This window comes from Microcebus murinus, chromosome 4, assembly GCF_040939455.1.
Source record: "Microcebus murinus isolate Inina chromosome 4, M.murinus_Inina_mat1.0, whole genome shotgun sequence".
Classification (NCBI taxonomy): domain Eukaryota; kingdom Metazoa; phylum Chordata; class Mammalia; order Primates; family Cheirogaleidae; genus Microcebus; species Microcebus murinus.
The window spans coordinates 88,806,607-88,829,993 of record NC_134107.1 but is presented as its reverse complement, the minus strand read 5'-3'; positions in this window follow the sequence as shown (position 1 = coordinate 88,829,993).

Genomic DNA, 23,387 nt, shown 5'->3' with positions numbered 1-23,387 from the left:
ATGTCCTGGGCCTAAAATAAATGAGAGACATTCCCTCATGCAAAGATGCAGTAAGTTTTATCTCTTTTACTATAGTCAAGTATAATACTGAATACTGCCTACTCAATGATATAGAAGAGAATGAAATAAACACAAGTTCCTGCCCTCATGGAGCTGACATTCTAGAGAAGCAGAAGAACAGATGAACAAATAAAGAAGTAAAATATATGATGCCACGGGGTGATGAATACTAAGGGGAGAGGGTGATGCGGATTGTATCAATCTCCATAGCATGAATGGGGATGAGAGTCCTGAGGATGAGGGAATTCAGGAATCCAGGACTTCATGAAGCAATAGGTATAAACAGAGATAAGGGGGGAGTTGAATAATCTTGATGGTCCCAATACAGATAGTGGTACTAGGTGGGTGTTGCATAGTCAAGTGGTCTTGCTGGGTGCATACAGAGTTTTGTGACCCTTTCTTCATATCTGACAATGGGATTAAAGATGAGAAAAGTGGTAGTTTTATATGGAAAAATTGGAGTCCCTAGACTTCCACTTGAGGAAAAAAAAAAATAGTTTGGGAAACAAAAATAGAAGGATGTCATCAGCTAATAGAATCTATTATAAATCTCTTATCAGTTGCAAAATGATATAGCACTAAACCAAGAATCAATAGATCAGTGGACCAAATTTCACACACCCAAAATAAACTCATGAGAATTTTTAATTTACTCTACTTTTTATTGAAGAAAAACCTACATACAATAAAGTGCCCAAATGTTAAATGTGCAGATATATGTACCTGTTTACCAGCACACATGTCAAGATATGGGAAATTTCCAGCACCCAGCAGTTTCCCTCATGCCCATTCCCAGTCATTACCTTGCTCCTGCAAGATAAACACTGTTCTGGCCTCTATTACCATGGGTTGGTTTCATTTACTTTTGAACCTCATATAAATGGCTTTATAGAGTATGTGCTCTTTTGTGTTAGTATTCTTCCCCTTATCACTAGATCTATGAGATTCATCCAATTGGTGCATGAAGCAGTAGTTTGCTTCTTTTTCACTCTTGTACAGCATAGCTGCACATGAATATGCCACAATTTAACAATACTATTACTTAGATTATTTCTAGTTTGCAACCCTTATGTACAGCATTGTTATGAACATATTTTTTTACATGTCCATTAGTAGATATCAGCACTCTTTCTTTTGAGTATGTACCAACGAGTGGAATTGTTGAGTCATGAGTATGTATATGTTTTGCTTTTAGTAGATAGTGCCAAAGGTTGTCCAAAGCCTTTATATTAATTTACACTCTAACCAGCAAATTATATAAATTCTAGTTACTACATTTTATCACTAATATTTGTTGTTTTCAGGTATTATATTTTTAGCCATGCTAGTGGGTGTTCTGCATAAGGAAATTAAAGGCTAATCAATAATTTCCATAGCACTTTTCATCATGTGGTAAACTATATATTTTCATTATTTATTTATTATCTCTTTTCCCTCCACCACCCCACACACATTAGAATGGGAACTCCATGACAGCAGAGTTTTTGTTTTGCCTACTACTATATTGCCAGCTAGCTAGAATGATGCCTGGAACAAAGTAGATGCTCAAAAAAATCTGTTGAATGAATGAATTTATAAATAAAGAAAATAATTCTAGAAATATAAATTAATTTAGTAGTTCCAGATCAGAGACTTACCATAAGAAAATAATCAAAACTTTGAATAAAGACTTACATATATGGGCCGGACGTGGCTCATGCCTGTAAGCCTAGCACTCTGGGAGGCCAAGGCGGTTGGATCGTTTGAGCTCAGGAGTTCAAGACCAGCCTGATCAAGAGCGAGACCCCGTCTCTACTAAAAAAAATAGAGAGAAATTAGCTGGACAACTTACAAAAAATTAGCCGGGCATGGTGGTACATGCCTGTAGTCTCAGCTACTCTGGAGGCTGAGGCAGGAGGATCACTTGAGCCCAGGAGTTTGAGGCTGCTGTGAGCTGGGCTGATGCCGTGGCACTCTAGCACAGGCAACAAAGTGAGACTCTTTCTCAAACAACAACAAAAAAAGAATTCTATATGAAGATAATCACCATAGTGAGTTTTTTAAATAATAATACGAAATTGGAAATAGTCTTAACATCCAATGTCTAAAGAATAATTAAATGCATTGCAGTATATAATATACAAAACTACTATGTGACCCTTTAAAACAATCATTTCAAAGACTAATTCATTGGTTTACATTCTCCAACAATGTTACTGAAAGAATACACTTATTAATACATGTGTGTGAAAGAGAGAGTATGTGTAGGGAGAGAAGGAAGGAGAGCAATATAAACATTAATAATGTTTTAGAAATAGTTGTGTCTCAGTGATCAAATTAGAAATGGATTTTTCTCCTTGTATTTTTCTATATGTTTCAAAATCTCTAAAACAAGCATGCATTTCCATTAGGGGAAAGCATTATTTTTAAAAAATATACTGGCAAAGATGAAGCAGGCTCATTCCTCCCAGGTCCTCCTCCTTACAACTAAAATTCACTGGACATAGCATAACAAACAAATATAGGAAAACTCTGAAAGAGGGAAAGAAGGAAGATTTTCTAGAAACCTTGGGCCTTAAGGAAAACCATGGTGGCAAGTTCCCTCAGTTTTCTTATGACCTTCCATGTATCTCCAAGAGAGAGTTCTAAACCTCCATCTGTCAGTGGATACAGACAAAAAGGAAGCTCCAAGAAAAGTCTGTTCCCCCTAGCCAAAGGCCCAGAAAAAGGGTGGCTTAATAACAGAGACTTTTTTGTGATACCTGCTGTACTCCAGCCAAATACCACTCACTACAACCTGTCCCACTACAGATTCAGAAGAGCCAACAGGAGAGCTAATCTTCCACCCCACTCTCCTGCCACACAGGAGCAAGCAGCCGGAGATGCTCTGACTCCCTCTCGCCCAGGTATCAATGGAATGAAGCAAAGAGCTAATCTTCAATTCCCTGCAAGGCATCAGGGAGCATTCTGATTTCCTGTCAGGTGGTGCCAAAAGGGATAGGTGAGAAGTTGATCTTTCATATCGAATTTTCAAGTATTAGATCATGCTTTAATTTCCATGCCAGGATAACCTCTGCCTGGCATCAATGAACTTGACCAAGGTGGTGTGATGTGGAGATACTTGGCACTCTATTTCCTACTTCAACAAGCAACTACAAATTATCTTACAGCAAATAAAAAATAGAAGGTCTCAGTTAAGAAACAAAAGTTATAAAAAAAAGAATTAAATGGAAATTGCAGAACTTAAAAATACCAAAGTAAAAACTCACTAAATAGTCTCAATAGTATACTGGAGAGGATAGAATCAGTGGACTTGAAGATATATCAGTAGAATTTATCCAATCCAAACAACAGATATAAAATAGACTTTAAAAATAAACAGAGCTTCAGGGACTTGTGGGACAATAAAAAAGAGCTAATTTTCATGTCATCAGAATTACAGAAGGAAGGGGAAGAGAGAGAAACTTAAAAAAAAGTCAAAGAAACAATGGCTGACAATTCCCCAAGTTTGACAAACAGGGAAAAAAACACAAGTTAAATCTACAGATTCTAGATGCTAAGTGAACTCCCAGATAGAATAAATGTAATGAATGCATGCTGGGACACAGCATAATTAAACTTCTGAAAAATAAAAGAAAAGAAAAAAATCTTGAAAGAAATAGGAGGAAAATAACACATTACTAATAATGGAATACCAATTTAAATGACTGTAGGTTTCTTTTATGAAACCATGGAGGCCAGAAGTAAGTAACACTTATTTCAAGTACTGAAAGGCAAGAATTGCCACATCGAACTTTCAGGAAATGACAGAACCACTAAATAGAAAATCAACAAGGATATAGAAGAACTGAACAACACAACAAACCAATAAGATCTAATTGACATATAGAGAACACTCCACACAACAGTAGCAGAATATACATTTTTTTCAAGTAGTCATGAAAATTCACCAAGATAAATCATGTCCTCAGCCATAAAAAAATTAACAAATTTAAAAATAATGAATTTATATAAAGTATGTTCTCTGACCATAAGGAATCAAACTAGAAATCAATGACAAAAACATATTAGAAACTTCTCCAAATATTTGGAAATTAAATAACATACTTCTAAATAATCTATGGGCTAAACAGAAAATCTCAAAGGAAAATTTTTAAAAAACATAAAAGTCAATAAAAACTAAGAGGAAACAAAATCAGTATTTCAAAGAGCTATGTGCACTCCCATGTTCATTTTTAGCATGATTCATAATACTGATTTTATTATTCAGCTTAAAAAAAAAAAGACATTCTGCCATTTATGACATGGATGAACCTGGAAAGCATTATGCTAAGTGAAATGAGCCGGACACAGACAACTCACTTAACACATGGAATCTTAAAAAGTTGAACTCATAGAAACAGAGAGTAGAAGGGTGGTGACCAGGGGTCTGGGGCTGAGGGAAATGGTGAGGTTGAAGGGTACAAAGTTTCAATTATAAGATAACTAAGTTCTGGAGACCCGATGTACAGCATGGTGACCATAGTTAATAGTAATGTATTGTTTACTTGAAATTTGCTAAGAGATTAGATCTTCAATATTATCACACCAACAGCAACAAAAAAGGTAACTGCGTGAGGTGATGGTTATGTTAATTAGCTCAATTGTGATACTCATTTAACACATATATGTATATCAAAACATCATATTGCACATCTTGAATATACACAATTTTGTTTGTCAATTAGCTTAATAAAACTGAAAAAAATAAAAAAGCTGACTCTTCAAAAAAAAGACTAAAGAAGATAAAAAAGAACGTATACACAAATCACCAATCATACCTATCAAAATGACCAAAATAAAGAATAGTAACGATACCAAGGGCTGACAACGTGCAGAAAAACTGAATCATTCATATGTTGCCAGCGGGAATGAAAAATAATACAGCCATTCTAGCACAATTTGGCAGTTTCTTATAAAACAAAACAGTCAAATTACCATACAACCCAGAAATTGCACTCTTGGTCATCTATCCCAGAGAAATTTATGTTGACATAAAAACCTGTACACAAATGTTCACAGGTGCTTTGTTTTAACAGCCCCAAACTGGAAACGACCTTCATGTTTTTCAGTAGCTAAATGGTTGTTTAACCATTAGCTACTAGATCTGCGGTACATCCATGCCATGAAATACTATTTAGTAATAAAAAGGAACGAACTATTGATACAACAACGTGGATGAATATATAGGGAATTAGGCTAAGTGAAAAAAAAATTGGTTACATACAGTATTGTTCTGCTTATATGACATTCTTCAAATGACAAAATTTTAGAAATGATAACATATTAATGGTTGCTAGGTGTTAGGGACGGAGGGTACAGAGTTAGAGAGTTGTCATCACAAGAGGGCAGCACAAAGGATCTTTGTGGCGAAGGAAATGTTCTATGTCTTGGCTGTGGTGGCAGATACAGAAAACTACATGTGATAAAATTGTGTAGAACTAAAAACACACCCACATACACGCACAGATGAGTGATATAAAACTGGGGAAATATGAATAAGATTGATTGATTGCATCAATGTCAATATTCTGGTTGTGATATTGTACTAGTTTTGCAAGATGTTACCATTGGGGGAAAATGGATTAAATTTATTCAGAATCTGTCTGTATTATTTCTTACAACTGCATGTAAGTCTATTATTATTTGAAAATAAAAAGTTTTTAAAAGTGATGCACCCAGAATTAAAAAAAAAAAAAAAGAATTGGAGGAATGACATTGAAATTTAGGAAAGGGAAATTTGCTTGGATGCTACTTCTAGCATAGGATTGGCTTTTGACATTTGTAGCCATATAGTTTGGCTACATCTTAGAGAACACATTCTTTTTCTGGAATATGCCTCACTTCCCTACACATTAAGAATGCTGGCAGTTTCAAAGAAGACCAAAGAGTAGACAGATGGTGTTATGGAAAAAAATTCATAGACCTAAATATGAAAATCCTGGCAAGGAAAGAATGTCGCCAACCAAAATCAGAATCATGTTTTAGTGAAATTGAAGATTTATTTTGCCTAGCACACATGAAGAATTACCTAGGAATTATGGAACTATACTATGAAAAGTAAACATTTAGCTTAAAGGATCTTTAAAAAAAAAAATAGCTACATTTGGCTATCCCTCCAAAAATGCGCAAAAAGAAGTGCTGGCCTGGTACATAATTCAGTAAATCTCTAAACACAATACCTGCAAAGAACTTTTAAAAAGTATAAATTATAAATGAATTATAAGTGTTTTCATAACTACATTTTTTTTAGTTTGTTGTTTGGTTTTTGTTTGATTTTTGGTTTTTTATTTCAGAATATTACAGCAGTATATAAACGCTTTGGTCACATAAATTGCCTTTCCACCACCCAAATCAAGGCTACAAGCATGCCCACCCCCCATTCAGTATGCACAGCACTCATCAGGTCTGAATTTACCCATCCTCTACTCCCCCCTGCCACCTACTGGGTCCCTGATGAATGTTACTTCCATTACATGTAGTTCTAAAATGGGTAAAACACATACAATTATACTGTAATGGAAAAAAAACATCCTAGGTATTTTTTAACATGAGACATTAAAAAAAAAACAAAAGAAATCTTGATACATCAAAGTATCAGGAATTTGAGAATTTTTATATTGGCATAGTTTCAGCTTTGTGCACTCCTTTTAATAATTAAGTTACTAAATATTTGACTAACTCCCAATCAATGTGAATTTTTAAAACTAGTAAAAAAAAAAGCCATAAATAGAAAATCTATGATTAACAATTTATTCTTCCTTTCCTTTATATGCAAGTTTTTGAACCTAATAAGCATATATATAAAACTTTCAAATTTTTAATCTAGGAGCTAACTCCTAAGAGCCTTTGCAGACAATATTTCTAGTACTTTAAAATGTTTCTTCACCAAAATTTATAAACACTAAAGTATCATCTGGACAAGTGTCCTAATTTACCTTTGACAGTTACCTTTTTTGAAATACCAATGACTGTTACACTATTAGACTTATGATTTATAACTATTCATTTCCCACAAGAATGATAACAGCCTTTAGGAAAAAGTGTGAAAAGACATTGAGAGAAATAAGAAAACACTTTATACTGGCAATTCTGACACCTTTTCAAAATTCTAAAGAAAACTGTGAATAAACTATACACTTAGAAATCATGCTTATTCAATTTTGCTCTCAGGTAAATATTGGAAACATTTGTGAACACAAGCATGAAACCTCATTAAAGTAAGATATAAAAGCAACTTGAATAAATACATAAACAACTTGAATCATACCTTGTATCTCAATTTTACCTTAAAGAGCAATAGAAAAACATCAACAATTTTCATACAAATGGACCATTTTTGGTGAAAAAAAATACAAGCACAAACTAGAGATGTCTTCAAGTATTTCCTCCTAAATTTTAGATAAGTAGCCACCTAACTGATGAATATGTACAAAATTAAAATACTTTCAATCCTATAGATTAGAATGTACATAATGCCTGCTCTCTGGCCCAAATACCAGTCCAGGTGAATGGCCACTGTCCACTAAGAATCTAGACTCACCCTCAGCCCCACCTTTCTTCCATCTCATTATTCCTTTCTCTCCAACCACCTCCACCCCTACCCTCAACATCTCTTCCCCTGGACACTTCAATTTGTTACCTAAGTGGCAATCCAGCACCAGTGGAGTGCTGGACTAGATTCTCTGGCTCTGGTGCTAGAGTAGTTCTCAGGATGGGTAACACAGTGACTTGATTGACACCACACACATAAAAATATTACTTCACTGGTTACACTCAACCTTTTGCCCCGGCTTTGTACAATCTGGTCCTTACCCACCTCACCACCCTCATTTCTCACCACTCCTACACCTCATCACCATTTACATTTGGGTCATACCTATTTGCCTGCTGTCTCCTAAATGGTCTACAGCTTGTGTACTCCTGGGCTTCAATCATGATATGTTTCTGCCCAGATTATCCTTGTCTTCAACTCATCTTCCTTCAGTCTTAATGTGGGCCTTAAGAGAGCAGGAAGTTGGTCTTTTTTGACTGCCTGATCCCAAGTCCCTAGTACCTGGCTCACAGTAAGTGCATGGAAAGTTTTCAAAGCTAGGTCTAAAATGGATACGTATCACTTCTATTTATATTTCTTTGTCAAGAATGTAAGCATATGAACACACCTAACCCCAAAGCAAGCTGTGAAATGTAGTAAAGTGTGTACATAAGAAGAAAAAAGTAGGCTTGGGTGAGCAATGAGCAGTTTCTGTTACACCAGACTATCATGCAAATATAATAGCAGCAGAAAAAAGATACAAATGTGCAAAAACTAAAGAAAAAAGCTGACTTTTTTCTTGAAATGAAAACCTACAAGAAGCTAAACTGAAATCAGTTAGAAATAAATGCAAAAAAAATGGACAGTGAGCATTTAGAGAGCCTTTGGGTACCTAGATGTTTTAGGAGTGATTGTATCAATCTTTTATATATGTAATATAAAATTGTACTCTTTAAACTATTTCACAATATTCTTTTTAAGATATAATATTGTATAATATAAGTAAAATATTAATAACAAAATGTAGCACACAAAAAAATCTCTGGACCAATCTTACTCATAAAATATCAATGCAAGAATCCTACATAAAGCATCAATAAATAGAATATACAGCAGATTGAAAGAATGAATCACCATATCTATAAGTGAAGTTAACTCAAAGAATGTAAGAATGGTAAATATTAGAAATCTATTGAGATAAATGACTATAGTAATAAGACAAATGAGAAAAATCATGTTATCATCTGCCATGGACACTAAGAAGGCATTTGATCCAATTCCAAATCAATTTGTGATAAAAAGAAAAAACCCTTTAATACACTGATAATACCTTGCTGTGCTAATCCTTAAATATAATAAATCAATAAAAATTATATAGTTGTATTACATAACTGGAAAAGTTAAGAAAAATCTACTAAAAATTTAAATAATTTTAATTATTGGTATACAATTAATATACAATAACCCTAACAATATTTGTACCCATAGAATTTGGGAAAACATAAATAAATAAATAATAGGAACTGCACTGCAAGGGAATATTACACAGGCATTAAATATGTTCTTTTTAAAATAAACTAATAAAATACTCAAAAAAATTAATATACAAAATTAATGGTCATCCTGTATACAAAAAAAATAATCAGTAAGAAAAGACTTTGTTTAGATATCAGCTGAAAGGACTGAAAACCTACAAGTAAACATAGTAAGAAAAGTTCAAGATTATATTATATGAAGTTGTTAAATTCTATGAAGGTACCAAAAAGAATATGTGAATAAACGAAAGAGCATAACTTGCTCTTGTCCTGGAAGACTCAATGTCAAAATGAAATCAATTCACCATAAAGAAACCATAAATCTCATGAAATTTGAAAAAATATCAGTAGATATTTTTAATAACTAGACAAAATTATTTCTAACATTTCTAAAGAAGACAGAAGAATGGCCAACAAACATATGAAAAAATACTCATCATCTCTAATCATCAGGGAAATGCAAATCAAAACTACAATGAGATATCACTTAACTCCAGTGAGAATGGCCTTTATCAAAAAGTCTCCAAATAACAAATGCTGGCCTGGATGTGGAGAGAGAGGAACACTCCTACACTGCTGGTGGGACTGCAAATTAGTTCAACCTCTGTGGAAAGCAATATGGAGATACCTTAAAGCAATACAAGTGAATCTACCATTTGATCCAGCAATCCCATTGCTGGGCATCTACCCAAAAGATCCAATGACACTCTACAAAAAAGACACCTGCACTCGAATGTTTATAGCAGCACAATTCATAATTGCAAGGCTGTGGAAGCAGCCCAAGTGCCCATCAATCCAAGAATGGATTAATAAAATGTGGTATATGTATACCATGGAGTACTATTCAGCTCTAAGAAACAATGGTGATATAGCACATCTTATATTTTCCTGGTTAGAGCTGGAACCCATACTACTAAGTGAAGTATCCCAAGAATGGAAAAACAAGCACCACATATACTCACCAGCAAATTGGTATTAACTGAGCAGCAGCTAAGTGGACACATAGGTACTACAGTAATAGGGTATTGGGGAGCGGGGAGGGGAGAGGGGGGCGGGTATATACATACATAATGAGTGAGATGTGCACCATCTGAATCAGACTTGTGGGGGGAGGAGGGAAAGGACATTTATTGAAACCTTAAAATCTGTAACCCCATAATATGCTGAAATAAAAAAAATAAAAATAAATAAATAAATATAAAAATGAAATCAAAAAAGTTCCAGAGAAAACATGATTTCTCATGTTTTCACTATAATCTTAGAGAACATATGCGTGTCTATCTTCTTCACAGCTGTAACTCCATTACCTCAGCCTCTGGACACATATTTGTTAAATTAAAATGAACTGAATTAAATACCAGATCTGAAAGGAGTAAGACCTATGTAGAGTTCATGAAATGTAAAGAATATTCTGCTAAAGGGTCTTTGGGAAAACATGGCATTGCATATAGGAGGAAGTGATTAAATAAATTTGGGACAGAGATACACTCAGACCTCCAGCTGAGAGAAGTCAAAGGTTTCCTGACAGTGGAAGGCGCCATCAGCCAAAATCCACAGAACAGAGCCTGCCCTCTCCTGCAGAGAAGTCCTCAATTCAGCACATCTGTTGCCCTCAGCATCTGCCCAGCTGAGTTGCAGCCAATGTGTTTCCCATTCTGGCTCTCTGGCAAGCCTCCAGAAGGGTTGCTTTTGGTGACTCCATCTGCCAGTAGACATAGAGTGTGTCACACAGACAAGCTGGTCCAGGACTCTGCAAGGGTGAGCAAGCAAATGCTTTAAGGATGACCTGGTGTGAAGCATCAAGTGGAGTGGTAAAGCTGTGGACTGCTGAGAAACAGCAGCAGCAGTCAGACCAGCTCAGCAGGAAGCTGTTAGGATGGGGGTCAGCTCCTTTGGAGCAAAGGAATCTGTGCAGTTGAGGCTGAGACAGCTTTACCAACCAACAGTGGCAGGCTTTGTTCACGAGACACAATAAGCTCCATGTGGTTTCAAGAGAGAAGGATCACAGGTCCCAAAATGATCTTTCCTAATCCCCCTGAGCACATGACCATCATCAATCAGTGCTAAAAACCATACAAAGAGCATCTGTGGCAGATTTTGGATTCACAGCAAAGGCCTTATGCTCAGTATGACACTTAATGCTTCTCCAAGAGGAAGTTCTGCTGGAAATTTCCACACAACACTAATTTCCCCAGCTCAATGTTCACTTTTGCTAACATTGGCACTACAGATCCATCATCCTGCAAATGCTTCATAAAGGTGCCCCATGACCCCAACATAGTGCTAGTCCCTAATGAGGACATGAAGATTTTAAGGACATATACCTCAGCCTTCTAGGAGCTTAAAAAGATCTCATCATAAAAATAAATTTAAGTCACACTAAATATAATATTTGGGAACAACTAAACACAGAAGTGTGGTAATGGTGATAATTCCAATGAACAGAAGCACAGAGAAAGGAGAAACACAGATAGGGAAGTAGGATGTGCTCTGGGCCTTGGGGGAAGGGAGGGTAGAGTGGATAGGCAGAGGGGGAAGAAAGAACATTGTGCGTAGGAGGAACAGAATGAGTGGGGGCTCAAAAGCGGAGGAGAGCTGGCATGAAACGAAGGTCATAGCATCTGGTGAGAATTCGTGAATCTGTGTCTACAGGGAAGATATTTGATGCTAATGATTTTGTCTTGGGTTTTCATTAATCTGTCAGTCCACTGCACCAGGCTGACTTCCCAATCCATCCCATATTATTTTAAATAGCTTCTTGACAATAACAAACTGGATTGTTAGTGTAGAATCAAATTGTAGAGCTATGAGGGATCATAACATACACCTAGGCCATCATCTCATCTCACAGGTTTGGGAAGGATGTTCTGTAAGGTCATAGCCGGTCAGTGACAGCTACCAGGTCTCCAGATAAGATCATTCATGGACCTTTTTATCTAGGCCAGATTTCTTCACACATTAAGCCTGAGAGCTTTTCTCCCTGGTCTAACTATTTCACCAAAGATTGTACTCCTTAAGAGCAAGGACACCCATCAACTTTATCTATCATAGAGTAATTATTGAGCACCAACTATGTGCAATGCATTAGGCTGTATAATAAATGATATAAAAATATTAAAAAGTATCAACTATTTTCTTACTTGTAATCATAGTGCTAAAATCCAAATGGATGTCTTTTTCAATAACAAATATATTGTGCTCTAAGTATTATATATTATGGTAGAATCTGGGAATCCAAAAGAAGATGTGGGGAAAGAGGTAAAAACACATGGAGAGAGTCTACTACAATATAGTCTGTGAGGTGAGAGGACATCAGTGAACTGTGGGGCCTGAGCAACCCTGGGCAGGGATAATTAACCTAGCTCAGATTTGGGGAGAGAGATGACCAGATGTCAGAGGAGTCTTCATGAAGGAGTCAACCTCTGAATTTGGCCTTAAAGAATGAATAGAAGTTACCCAAGTAAAGAAAAAGAAGGTGAAGGGAACGGTGAGACCAAGGAGTAGGAAAGCAAGGTAATGTGGTGTGTTCAGAAAGCTGAAGCTGCTTAATATAGGTGAAACATGGTACTGCAGTCCAGAAGTGGTAAAACAAGAAACTTGAGAAAGCCATAGGCCAGACGCTCAAGGACCTTACACATTGGATCACAGAGCTTGATCCTTATTGTGAAGGATACAGGGACCCATAGGAAAGTTTAAAGTAGGGCAGAGACATGATCAGATAGACTACTCTGGTACTTGAAGGAGATATCATCGACAGCAGGAACACCCATGAGTATCACACCAGGCAAGAAATGATGGTGGAATGACAGATGGGATTTTTTTAAAAAAAGAAGTACCAATTTAAAGAGCATTTTGGAGGAAAATTTAACAGGATTTGGTGTATGAATAAATAGAAATGATTGAAAGAGAGGGATAATCAAGGATGATTCCTGGGCTTCTAACTTGTATGACTTGCCACCACCAGCTAGAGAATCCTAGAGAAGAAAGATGATTTCATCTGGGGGTGTACTGAGCTTGAGATGTCTTTGGAGCATTTGTTTGGGGATGCCTAACCTACAGATAAATAAATCTGAAACTCAGAGGAGGTAACTATAGAAGTTACCAACCTATGAGTAGTAGTTAAAGTATTGAGAGTAGGTGAGAAGAAAATGTAAAATGACAAAACGAGCTAGGAATGAAGCACTAAGAAGGAGGAATATTAAGGTACGGGTAGAAGACAAGGGACCAGTAAGAAATGGAGAAGGGATGGTCAGAGAGAATTTACAGGAAACACAGGAGAATACAGGAGATAAATAAATAACACCATTTCAATACAAGAGGGAAGTGTCAAATAACATAAATCTAGAGGTGTCCATTAGATTTGCAAGCAGTAATTCATGAGTGACTATAACAAGATCTACTTTTTTTTTTAAAGTGGTGGGAACAGAAGGCAGTTTGCAGTGAGTTACAGTAATTGGGAGGTGAAGAAATGAAGACTATGAATCATCTGTGTCTGGGTTAAGAAGAAAGAGAGATTACATGTTATCTTGAAGGGGATACGGTGTCAGAGAAGAATTTTTGAAAGATGATCAATGTTTATGGGCTAAGGAGAAAGATTCAGGAAAGAGAGAGACTGAAGATGAAGGAGAGAGCCAGGGATAACTGACAGAGTAAGTTCCCAGAAGTAGCAACAGGAGAGAGAATCAAAGACACAGGCACAGTTGTCAGGCCCGCCCATGGGTTATACTTAGAATATTCTTTTCAAGTCTGAAGAAAAGATAATAAGGAAAGATCTGTATATAGATACATTTTTAATGGGGCAAGTAGGAAGGAAGCTTAGAGATAAAATATGTAATGACTTCAACTTTCTTTTTGAGATAGGAAGTAAGTTCGTCTAAAAAAAAAGGTAGGGAGGACAACATGATCATGGTGATAGTGTCATTTTTTAGTGTCCCCAAAATGCCTCCTACAAACCAAACAGATAGACCATGATAGCAAAGTATGAAAAGTCCATGGAGGGCATCATGATCAAAGCTTCATGATGGAGAAATCTCCACAGACCTCAGAGATGGGTGAATGCTCCCAAACCACCAACAATGTCAACCTGCTTGGCATTGTCAGCTACGTGGCTAGGGAGGCAGAAAATAAACGGAGATTACCAACTGACTCTCCAAGTTGTGGAAATTTTTAAAATGTCCAAAAAATGTACCCGCAAGGGAGCAAACCCTACACTGAGGGATACCTGAGCATATAGCTCTAGGAATGCCATGTGAAACTGGGAACATCCCCACAGGTTCTATGGTGCAGGTGAGCATAAAATTCTGGCCCCTGCCCCCAACCCCAACATGGGAAAACTAAAATGTGTGTTTCTGAGCCATTAGACATGGCTTTCTACTGTTAGGATGATTCAGCAAGTATTTCCAGATAAATTGATTTTACCCTGAGAGAAAGCCACTGGGAACAGGAACCGAATTGAGGATAGCAAAAACACGGAATGTAAGAGAGAGAAAAAGACGGTTCACAGGGGGGGTGAGGAGGCCCAGAGGATTCAAATCCAGAAAACACTGTAACAGCCAAATGCACCTTCTAATTAATGATAAGCCTGCTGCCAGAGAATCCAAGGTATACAAAGCACAAAGGCTGGAGCCAGATAATTTTTCCTAAACAAATTCGGCTCAAGGAAAGGCCATATTTTGAGTCCTTCATTGTAATCACATTGGAGGGAATAGTTAAACCATAAACCCAGAAAAAAATTACCATAACTCATTTCTTTCATAAATATTTTCTCCTAAGAGTCTAAGAACACTCAAATTATTTAAACAAGTACAATAACAACAAAAGAATAACCCCATACAAAATTATTACACGGAAAATAGTTGAAAAAAGACACTTTGACAAGTAATGAACACACATCTTAAAATGTGGCCACAAAGCAGATAACTTTGTCCAAATGTTTCCAAATGAGATAATTGCAATTTTAGGAAATATTGAAACTTTGGAACAACAGCATGAATCAAAAATAGAAAAGCTCAAATCAAATAAGAGAAGCAAAGAAAAGGCATTCAAATTGGAAAGGAAGAAGTCAAATTATCCTTGTTTGCAGACAATATGATCTTACATCTAGAGAAACCTAAAGACTCCATTAAAAAGCTATTAGAACTGATAAATTCAGTAGAGTTGCAGGATACAAAATCAACATACAAAAATCAGTAGCATTTCTGTACGCCAACAGCAAACAATATGAAAAAGAAACTAAGACAGTAATCTCATTTAAAATAGCTACAAATAAAATACCTAGGAATAAACTTAACCAAAGAAGTGGAAGATCTCTATAATTAAAACCATAAAATGTTGATGAACGAAGTTGAAGAGGACACAAATAAAATGGAAAGATATTCCATGCTCATAGATTGGAAGAATCAATATTGTTAAAATGTCCATACTACCCAAAGCAATTCACAGATTCAGTGCAATCCCCATCAAAATACCAATGCCATTCTTCACAGAAACAGAAACAAGCAATCCTAAAATTTATATGGAACTACAAAGACTCAGAGTAGCCAAAGCTACCCTGAGGAAAAAGAACAAAACTAGAGGAATCACATTACTTGACTTCAAATTCTACTACAGAGCTATAGTATACCAAAACACCATGGTACTGGCATACGAAAAGACACACATACCAATGGAACAGCATAGAAAACCCAGAAATAAATCTATACATCTATAATAAAATTATCTTTGATAAAGTTGCCAAGAAAATATAGGGGCAAAGGATAATAAATGGCACCAGGAAATCTTCAATAAAGGTGCTGGGAAAACTGGATATTCATATGCAGAAGAATGAAACTAGACCCTTATTTATCATTATATACAAACAAACAAATCAAAATGGATTAAAGACTTAAATCTAAAACCTGAAACAATGAAACTACTCAAAGAAAGTATTGGGGGAAAACTTCAGGACATCAATCTAGGCAAGGATTTCCTGAATAACATCCCCAAAACACAGGTAACCAAGAAAAATTGGACAAATGGGATTATAACAAGCTAAAAAGCTTCTGAACAGCAAAGGAAGCAATCAACAAAGTGAAGAGACAATATGGTAGAAAATATTTGCAAACTACCCATCTGACAAGGAATTAATAACTAGACTATATAAGGAGCTCTAACAACTCAATAGGAAAAAAATTAAATAATCTGATTAAAAAGTGGACAAAGGATCTGAATAGACATTTCTCAAAATAAAATATACAGATGGCCAACAGGTATATGGAAAAATGCTTAACATCATTAGTCATCAGAGAAATACAAATCGAAACTAAAATGAGATATCATCTCACTCCAGTTAAAATGGCTTTTATCAAAAAGACAGGCAATAACAAATGCTGGCAAGGATGTGAAGAAAGGGGAGCCCTAGTACACTGTTGCTGGGAATGTAAATTAGTGCAACCACTATGGAGAACAGATTCCTCAGAAAACTAAAAATAGAACTACTATATGACCCAGCAAGGTATATATCCAAAAGAAGGAAAATCAGTATATTGAAAAGATATCTGCACTCCCATGTTTATTGCAGCACCATTCACAATAGCCAAGATTTGTAATCAACCTAAGTAGCCATCAGTGAATGAACAAATAAAGAAATTACGGTACACATACACAATGGAATATTATATAACCACAAAAAGGGAATAAAATCCTGTCATTTGCAACAACATAGATAGAACTGGAGAACATTGTGTTAAGTAAAATAAGACAAGCACAGGACGACAGATCTCACATGTTCTCTCACTCATATGTGGGAGCTAAATATTAAAATAATTGGCCTTATGGAGACAGAGAGGGGAATGATAGTTATCAGAGGCCAGGAACGAGTAATGGGGAGGAGGGGATAAAGTAGGGGTGGATAATAGGTGCAAAAATACAATTAGATAGTTAGATAGAATGAATAATATTTGATAGCACAACAAAGTGTCTATAATCAACAATAAGTTAGGGTATACTTTAAAATAACTAAAAGAGTAGAATTGGAATGTTCCTAACACAAAGAAATAAGAAATGCTTGAAGTGATAGATTCTCCAATTATTCTGATTTGATTAACTTACATTGTATGCCTGTGTCAAAACATCACATGTACCCTATAAATATATACAACTATTATATAAGTAACAAACATAAATAATAAGTAAAAATAAAAAACTTTTAAAAAACAAAAAAGAAAAGCTCTGATATTATATGACTAAACAAAAGGAGTACATAAAGCAAGAGTTAATATTTCAGAAAATAATTAGAAACAATTTTTGTGAATCTAAGACTAAATTAAAGGAATATAATACTGAATAGACATCATAGAAGGCACATTAAGGGAAACAGAGGCTAGAAAGAAAACAAGTAAAATAATAGTAAGAAGAAGAATAATAACAGTAATAAATCATCCAGAAAATTTCAAATTTTTTAAATGCTTCAAGGAAAATGATAGATATAAAACACAAGCAAAAAGGAGCCAATTGACACTAATCAGTGTTGCTCCCACAGAGGGAAGGAAAGAAGGAAGGAAGGAAGGGAGGAAAGAAAAGAAATGGAAAAGACAAATGTTTAAAACTATACTTTAAGAACATTTTTTTAAAGTAAAACTTTTATCTATATATCGAAAGATCACATTGTTGCCATAGACAATCGATCCAGAAATGTCAACACAAAGGCATTTTCTAGTAAAAGTATTAGTTTTTAAATATAAAAAATATCCTTTGAGTATTTCAGGGAAAAAAAGCCTAAGTTGTTTATTGGAAAAAAACATTGAATTAGATTCGACATCTTGACAGCAATATTCTATGCTAAAAAACAATGTAGCATGTTTAACATATTCAAAGAAAGAATATGCAAACTAAAATTTAAAATCCATCCAAAATTTCCTTTGATATAAAGGCCATAGACATGGCAAAACTTAGGGAATGTTGTTGCCATGAGCCTATCTTGAGTAATTTACCAAGAATAAGCTTCAGACAGCTACAAAATAATTGAAAAAGCTTCAACATAATGCTTTAGGAGTGACTATTTACTATCTTTACCTATAAAAATAAGACAAAAAGATAGAGATAAGTGTATTATAATAGTAGAGAATGGCATATGCTCTAAAATTGTAGAAAAATAAAAATGACAAAAATGAGAAAAAGAAGGGTAAATGGAAAGTAAAATAAGCTTACTGATTATCGTATAAGTATTAACTGGTGTGTGTGTGTGTGTGTGTGTGTGTGTGTGTGTGTGTGTGTGTGTGTGTGCGTATGTCTTGAAACTGACACATCACGCAGTAAACACTAAGTATATTTAAGACTACAAAAAATAACACAAGGATAATACTAACATCTAGAATTGGAGCGTAAAGTAGAGGCAGTGGAGGAAAGAAGAAATGGTTCTTAGTTAACCTCAGTGCTGGTCATAGTAGGACACCAATATAAGATTGTATATATAATCTTATATCTAACTAAGAGGTAACCAAAAGTATTATGCAAAGGTAAAAATGTGTCTGTTTTAGCAAGAAATAAACTTTTAAAAACAAAAAAGCAAGGAAAAAACATGAGTTTAAAATAAATACAACACAAAACAACACCAAATGTATGCATCAGGTCAATAAATCCAAGTGGACTTAACTCACCTAACAAAAGGAAATTATTCTCATATTGCCATTTTCAGACCCAAATAAATCAAATAGACAAAAGCAATTAGTAAAGATATAGAAGATCTAAACAACCAATAATATATATGTTATTGATATGTTTGGAAACCCTATTTTCCAATAATAAGGATGTATCATCTATAAGAGTGCACATGGAACATTTACAAAACTAACAATACATTAGGCCACAAAGAAGTTGAAAGAAATAATAATTTCCAACAAAGAAAAAAATACAAGCAGTATATTCTGACCACAGTGCAATAAAACTACAAATGAATAAAAAAAAAATCTTTTGAAAGTCCTTCCACTTGGAAATATAAATAAATAAACAAGAACAAAAAAAAAACTCACTCAAACCTTGTGTTGAGGAGGAAATATAAAAAGTAATTGCAGGATTTCTGAAAACAATAATAAATAAACTATATGTTGTATCTAGGGTATACAACTAAAGTAAATGTTCAAATAAACATTCATAACTCTCATATATTTCATATCAATAAAAGTGAAAAAAATTGATTAAACACCCAACTCCAAAAGTGAGGAAAATAACAAAGAATATTAAAGGAAAGCAGAATAAAGGAATTACTAAAGATAAAAGCAGAAATAAATAAGTTGGAAAATAGAAGGAAAAAGAAGGAAAACGAAAGAAAGAAAAAAAGAGAATCTTCTCCTTTAAAAAACATTAATAAAATGGACAACCCTCTAGTTAATTTATTTTTTAAGTTAACAGGGAGAAAGTACAAATACACAAAATAAACACAACAAAGGAAATGTAACCATCAAAACAGGATTTTTAAACATCTATATAAATAAATTGGTACTATTCTATGCAAATACAAATATGACAGTGGTCCCATAAAATCATAATACCATATTTTTACTGTACCTTTCCTATGTTTAGATCTGTTTAGGTACACAAATATTGCCATGGTGTTACAACTGCTACAGTATTCAATACAATAACATGCTATACAGTTTTGTAGCTTAGGAGCAATAGGATACTCCATGTAGCATCGGTGTGTAGTAGTCTATGCCATTTAGATTTGTGTAAGTATACACTATGATGTTCACACAATGCCGAAATCACCCAATGATGTATTTCTCAGAACTTATCCCTGTCATTAAATGAAACATGACTGACTGTATTTAAAAACTTTGATGAAATGGATAACTTTGGTCAAGATTAAAAGTTGAGACAGAAAGTTGAAACAGATCAATTATTGAACAAGAAACTGAGTTTTCAAAAAGCTACTATTCAAAACAGCCCCAGTGTCAGACGGTTTTACAGTGGAATACTACCAAACAATTAAAAATCAGATATTGTTCCAGATCATACTAAAGAAAGGAAAAATCATTCAAATTTTATGTCAAATATAAAATATTTATTGATATAAAATCCATATAAGGATTATATAAAAAGAAAGCTTCATATTAATTTCACTTATGAAAACTAATATAAAAATCATAAGTGAAATGTTAAAAACAGAATCTCATGTCATATTGAAAGAAATCATGTCACAATCATATAAGAGTTTATTCTTATAATGCAAAATGATTCAATATGACCAGATAATATAATTAAACATAGCAATAGGTCAAAAAGGAAAGATCATATAACCATCTCCAACAATAGCATAAAAGCATTTTTAAAAATTCAACATTTACTTTTATCATATATGCACACACACATACACGATCATTCACTAAGAATCAATTAATCGTTCTTATTCAACAGGGAAACGCTAAGGCATTTCCACTGATGTAAGAAACAACACAAAGTTGCCCACTATTGCCCCTGCTGTGTAACATGATACAGGAAGAATTAGCCAATGGAATTAGACAAGAAAAAGCAACTAGGAAGTAAACCTAGATCTAATTTTAGATAACAGGTTTGTGTATTAGCAACACTCAAGAGAATCAATAAAAAAACTACTATGAAATCAGAGAATGTGGTAAATTAACAGGATATAAAATTAACAGATGGAAATCAAGAGCCTCCATACAAATAAACATGAAACTGTCATGAGATACAAAGGGAGAGAAGGCTCCAGTGTAAAAAGATAAACTACTTATACATATTCTCAACAAGAAACATGCAAAGAAAACATAAGAAAACGTTTTAAGCACTACAGAAGGCAAATAAGGTGTACATAAATAAATGGGAAAATGTCCCCTTCTCTTAGGCGTAGATACAACATCCATGGAGGGACCAAGCTCTCACCCAGAAGCGCACAGATAAATCCAGAGTGGAGAACATCCCTAAGAACGATCGCCTCCTCTCTTCAGTATGGGCATACCCAGCAGAAGTGGGACTAAACTGCTAAGCTTGCACCATTGCCTGCATGGATCCTACTCTGAAGCCTTCCTTTTTAACTGCAGCCAATATCACTTGCTCCCTTTTCTGGTGTCTTAGAACAATAGCCATGTACCCAGTGCTGTGTGTAATTAGCAATGGCACCAGCTGACATTTATCTAGTGGTTGCTACATGACCAGGTGTGCGTGGCTGCACAGGGATTATCTCCTTGAATCCTCATAACAAATTTAGGCATCTCAGCAACTGTTAGATCAAAGTGGGAGGACTGGGATTTAATCTCAAAATACCTTATTCCAGGGCCCAAGCTCCTAAACAGAAAGCCACACGGTCATCACCGTGTGTTAGAGTCAACCTATCTGATCTTCTGTCCTTCAAGAAAGCAATTCAGCATTCAAACAAGTGATGCTTTTAGGGATTGCATTGACTCCACTCCAATTCATCCAAAAATATATCATTCACAAATTTTAGACCTTCAATTATTACTACTAACAAATTACTTGCAACAAATCTCACAACTTGTGACACAAGTACACAAGTGTGTAATAACACTGTGGTTGAGCACTGTACTCCTAATATGCTTATTCTCCAAAATACTTTTTAAAAACTTTTTCAACATTTAATTAAGCACTTACATTTTCTAATTTCTTTCTTTCATGAATGCCAGTAAACTATGATCTCCTTGAGGGGAAGAACCAACTCCTGTGATTTTTCAAAAAAAAAAAAACTCTCCAAAATAGCCAGAATATGCCAGGTACACAGAAATCAATTCTATTCTCTGAATAGAACTGTATTAGCAATGAAATAATAGTAATAAGAACAGGTATATTAGCATAGGGCTTTCCTATTTATAAATCCCTTCCATGTCGGGCTTCTTCTGAAGCCACACAGAAAAGAACCAGAGGCTCCCAGCCCAAGATATATTTGCTGTGATAGAGCTAGCTTTTTTGTCCTATGTATTCTCAGAAAACACACAGAGAAGTTTTCTAGAATTGTGAGTATAAAATTAGAAGTACCTAATGACATAGCTAGATTTATTCTGTTTTAGTTAAGTACCCTAGTGTATTCTAACAGGGTGCCTGTGTTTTCCTTAAAAAAAAAAAAATGTGTCTGCTGGGAATGGTGGCTCACGCCTGTAATCCTAGCACTCTGGGAGGCTGAAGTGGGCAGACCGTTTGAGCTTAGGAGTTTGAGACCAGCCTGAGCAAGAGGGAGACCCTGTCTCTACTAAAAATAGAAAGAAATTACTTAGACTGCTAAAAATATACGGAAAAAATTAGCCGGGCATGGTGGCACATGCCTGTAGTCCCAGCTACTTGGGATGCTGAGGCAGTAGGATCGCCTGAGCCCAGGAGTTTGAGGTTGCTGTGAGCTAGGCTGACGCCATGGCACTCACTCCAGCCGGGGCAACAAAGTGAGACTCTGTCTCAAAAAAAAAAAAAAAAAAAAAAAGATTGTGTCACATCACCCAGACCTAACTCTATTAACATGTAAATGAAATTGGTTCTGTATACTAAGAACACAAATGCTTACCTGACAATATAATATTAGCAACTTTAAAAAAAGATAACTGATGCAAATTTCTCAGTGTGAATTTCTAAGATAAAAATATAGTAATATCTACCAAGCTGAACAAAGTTTAAAAAGTTTGGGCAGGGGAAAAAAAAAACTCAGTCTTAAGTATGGTATGATGAAGGATACTCTGTAAGTTTAAAAGATAAGGAGAAAAGAAGACATTGGTTTATGCAATATCTAGAATAATTTTCACAAAGAAGGGGTCATGCTCTTGTCTTTTAGATCTAAGCAATGTACTTTCTTCCTTGGTGCCTCCCAGCAGGGAGGTTACGAGCATGAGATTTGGAGCCAGACAGACCTGCCTATGGGCACTCAGTAAATGTTAGCTACCATTCCTACTGTGGGGGGAGGGCTTTCAGTCCCCTCTCCTTACCCCTTTTCCTCCAGTGATGAAGTTGTCGCAGGGTGGATGCTGGGCCCTATCTTCCTAATGGGCAGAAAGCACTCTGTGATCTGTGACCACTGTTCCTTTGCATGCACCTTGGTGGGTGAAGGCATTGCCCAGAGAGCTGGCCCTGTCCTCTCTCTGCAGTGTGCAGGAGTTGAGTGTCCAGAGCCTGTTCTGCAGACAAACTATCTAGCCTTCCTACTTCTTTACTTCCTGCATGTCACTAATAAGGCAATTTCAGATCCCAAGTCCTGAAGGAAAGCAGTGCTAATTAGGCTTCAAGCTCAGGCCCTGAGGGAAAAAAGGAAA